The following is a 4,649-nucleotide window of genomic DNA, read 5'->3' as shown; positions in this document are numbered from 1 at the left end:
CTATACAAAGTGCGCCATTACTATATGTATGACTGGGTCAAACCTTGGTCAAACTTAGTAATGACGCACTTTTCACCTGGTGCGCCATTACTGTTTTGGTTACTAATGGCGTACCAACACATGGCCCCCTTTAAGCTAACCTAGTTGCGATGGCTCCACGACTAAGGGAGGCGAGTTTGGACACTCACAGGTATGTACGGTGAATCGGCGATGGATCGTTGGAAAGGAAGTTGCGGGAGAGCTGGAAGGCAGGCTGAGGACATCATGGTCTAAACTTGAAACATGTATGAAGGAGCAGGTGTCCGAACAAAAAGTCAAAGAGGAGGCAAGGCTGAGAGTGGTGGTGCGAGACCTAGAGGAGAAAAAGAATACCAAGGCGAAACAAATGACCCATATCTCCTGGCTTAAAGATGGAAACAGGAACACCCACTACTTTATGGCATTTGCATCAGCGAGAAAGAAGGCAAATAGAGTGAAGGAGCTAAGAAGGGAGGATGGACAGATGGTGAAGGAGGGAGAGGAGATGACTAATTATGTCTATTCTTTTTTAGGAACTCTTCACAACAAAAAACGGGTCTCGAATACTTGAGCTCATTGCTAAAGTTGAACCGCGTGTCACCAACGCCATGCTAGATGCCCTCAATGCTGAGTTCACTCGTGAGGGAATCAAGGCGGCTCTTGATCATATCAACGATGTCAAGGCACCGGGTCCGAACGGTATGCCGTCCATCATCTACAAGAAACATTAGCACGTCGTGGGGTATAGGATTGTGGAGGAGGTGCTCGATGTGCTTAATGGGGGTGATACCGGCAGGATGGAATGATACAGTGGTCGTGCTTATTCCAAAGACTAAGAACCCAAACAGAATTAAAGATCTCAGGCCAATCTCACTATGCAACATTATGTACAAATTGATGTCAAAGGTGATTGCCAACCGCCTCAAGATTATCATGCCTTCGATCATTTCTGAAAATCAAAGTGCGTTCGTGCCGGGGAGGCTAATAACGGATAACGTTCTGGTGGCCTATGAGTTGTCACATTTCCTAATTTTCTATATTTACTCGTACATAATCATACACTAGAAAACTCTATCAAGATTTTCTTCAACTGGTACAAAACATTAAATATACATGAACACACAAATGCATACAATACAATTTAACTAAGGGCCATAAATTAATCTGCGCAGTCATACGACTCGTCTTTTTTTTCAAGCTTAATAGAATCCTACTTTATCTTTTAAAAGCATGTGTGTAAGTGCTTATACAATTGTACAATGTTTAAACAAACATCACCTCAAAAAGGAAAAAAACAACTTCTTTTATTTAACACGGTGTGTTTGCACTTTTCAACCATAGATGTTAAATTTTTTATAATTGATATTTAATAACACTGAACTTAAAAACATAAATAAGTATAAAAGTTAAATATAAAACTATAATTTTAATTCTGGGAGCTCGGTGCCTGGTGGTGGAGATTGTCGTTGGTTACTCCTAGCGCAAACAATGAAGGACCCTCAATGTTGATGCCATGCATGGAAATCACCATGCCCATGACTCCGTGGATTAGCGAGTGCGACCTTTACACCTAAAACCCCTAACATGGTGATCGCCACCTGCAAGCCCGCTCCAGACGGCGCTGGAAGGCATGTCTACTACATACTCACGCGACTCCGTGCCAAAGGCAGCCAAGATGTCTACACCAGCCGCACGACCGACGCGGGCTACCAGAAGAAGGACAAAATATACACTACATCATCCAGGATTCCTAAGTAACACCTGCTACCGCCGCCCTTGGAGGGGAGGCCCATGAGGATGTTGAAGACTGGCCTCCCATCGCCGCCAGGAGCAGCCTTGCAGGTTGTGGTCACCACCTCTGGGACGTCGGCGTACATGTCTTGCTTGTTCACCCACGGGGGCATCTTCTGACCCGATCGCAGCAAGTGAAGGACATGGACTAGGTCTTCGTTGTCCTCTAGGGGGTCGGCGCAGTCCATGGGATGACACATTGATTCAGGTTTTCTCTCTGGTGGTTTGTGGGAGGAGCCGGTCGCCGAGTCGCTCTGCTTTTATTGGCCTCGAGTCCGTATCCATCCATTCCCCTCTCATAGTAGGCGGTTAGGCGGCTGAGTTGCATGGAACTGATCGACTTTTTTTACCTCAATAGGTTGGTCAGTCGGTCGGTTATTCCTTCGCTCGCTTGCTGCGAACCGAACCGACTTTCTTTTGCCTTCATCTTTTTCTACCTTATACCTCAATAAATAAATAAAATATCTTCATGCTTCCCGCATCCTTGCCCACCGATTCGTTGCCTACCTGCACGACGAGGCAGAAACCCTGGCTTGCAGTGACACAAATCCTCACCTGGTCGTCGATTTGCCGCCGTCGACAAGGGAGAGCAGCGGCACAAATCCTCACCTTTCCTTTTTTGGCGGAGAAGCTTGGCTCGATGACCGAGCCTGCTTGCTCAATAGCTCATGAGGTGGGTTGCAGTGTGATAACCCACAAGTATAGGGGATCGCAACAGTTTTCGAGGGTAGAGTATTCAACCCAAATTTATTGATTCGACACAAGGGAAGCCAAAGAATATTCTCAAGTATTAGCAGCTGAGTTCTCAATTCAACCACACCTGGAAACTTAATATCTGCAGCAGAGTATTTAGTAGCAAAGTAATATGATAGTAGTGGTAACGGTAGCAAAAGGTAACAATAACAAAAGGTAACAATAACAAAAGGTAACAATAGCAAAAGTAATGTTTTTGGTATTTTATAATGATGATAGCAATAGCAACAGAAAAGTAAATAAGCGAAGAACAAAATATGGAAAACTCGTAGGCAATGGATCGGTGATAGAGAATTATGCCGGATGTGGTTCATCATGTAACAATCATAACATAGGGTGACATAGAACTAGCTCCAATTCATCAATATAACGTAGGCATGTATTCCGAATATAGTCATACGTGCTTATGGAAAAGAACTTGCATAACATCTTTTGTCCTACCCTCCCGTGGCAGCAGGGTCCTAATGGAAACTAAGGGATATTAAGGCCTCCTTTTAATAGAGTACCAGACCAAAGCATTAACACATAGTGAATACATGAACTCCTCAAACTACGGTCATCACCGGAAGTGGTCCGGATTATTTTCACTTCGGGGTTGCTGAATCATAACACATCTATATCACAGAGACTATCAGAAGATCAGAAGTAACGGACTGATTGAACTTATATATCCTTATGTACATGCAGAAACTGATGGTCAACGACACGATCGACACGGTGGACAAGCTTCAGACAGCGCTGCTCCTTGCAGAAGTTTTTGTCAGCGGGCTGCCTAAATTCACATCATATTTGAAATTTGAACAGAGGTGATGTGCTGCCATATTAAGTAGACATGTAATCCATGGTGCAGAAATATGCCACTATGCCTAACATTTCTTCATGAATTGTATTGCAGATTTCAGGAGTGGGGGTTGGAGAAAGGATGGGGTGAGAATGCCGAGAGGTGCAAGGAGACTCTGAATTTCCTATTTGAAGTGCTCCAGGCACCAGATCCTATCAACATGGAGAAGTTTTTCAGCAGGGTCCCATCCATATTTAACATTGTCGTCTTCTCTATGCATGGTTACTTTGGCCAAGAGAAGGTTCTAGGATTGCCAGACACTGGCGGTCAGGTATGGTTATTATTCTCTTCTTAATATAATCTCTCCCTAATAATAAAGCACGGATTGGGTCTTCGGGTTCACCGTCGTAGAGTTTTTGCAGAGAAGCCCCTAAGTTTTATAGCAATCAACCCGCGGTCCACTGTAATCCGACCGTAAGTGGAAAAGATAAAACGTTTCGTACGCAGCCTAGACTCGGCCATCGTTAAAATTGCTGTCCCGCACGAGAAGCAGGGTTCCACCGCCGCCGCCGCGCCCCCACCCCTGCTCCTCGTTCGCCGAATCCAGACAAGAGATCTGCAGGATCCGCCGCATCTCTAAGCGCTGGGAGCTGCCGACGCCATGGCCGAGCGAACGGGAGAGCCGCCGTGCTGGACGAGAACAACCACCACGGATTCCTCGCCCAAGTCATGATCCAGTTGCATCTGCAATCTCACATCTCACATCTTGATGCCGTATTGGTTGCCGTCATCCTTCATAGTGCGCTATTTGCATAGCAGTATAACCGGGCTCGAAAGTCAACTCGTGGAGCAACGAGAAAGACTCACGAAGCGCGTACGTGGGCGACGCAGGCAGCGGTGGATGTCAACGAGTTTGTGCAAGAGAGACAATTGCAGATTGATTCGATCCTGGAGGCGACGGCTAGGGCACGCATGAGGCAGAGTTGGCGTTGCAGCAGGCAGCGGTGAGGCGTGACAGCAGTGGACGGTCAAGGTCCAGCCGCTGGCGAAGGCAGCAGAGCAGCAGCTTGGCGGCCGAAGGCGACTTCCTTGCGGACGACAGATCAATTGAATTATTGCGCTAGCTAGCAAGCTAAGCAGCTCGATGACTTCCTTGCGGACGTCGGATCGATTGAGGCCTGCGTGATGAGTGACGAGGCAGCTGGATTGGTTTCGAACTTTCAACTGATTGATTGAAGCACAACGTGGGTTAGCTACCTAAGCGGCTGGATGGGCTTCCTCGCAGATGGATCGACGGAGGCACTGC

General features: G+C 46.6%; 1 pseudogene; it reads left to right on the top strand.

The window, feature by feature from the left end:
- The first annotated feature begins 3,255 nt into the window (after positions 1 to 3,255).
- Positions 3,256 to 4,649, top strand: part of LOC119334153 — a 13,891-nt pseudogene continuing 12,497 nt past the window's right edge.

This window comes from Triticum dicoccoides, chromosome 7A (genome assembly GCF_002162155.2).
Source record: "Triticum dicoccoides isolate Atlit2015 ecotype Zavitan chromosome 7A, WEW_v2.0, whole genome shotgun sequence".
NCBI classification, from domain to species: Eukaryota; Viridiplantae; Streptophyta; class Magnoliopsida; order Poales; family Poaceae; genus Triticum; species Triticum dicoccoides.
The sequence above is the reverse complement of the archived record's forward strand: the minus strand, read 5'-3'. Positions and strand labels throughout refer to the sequence as shown.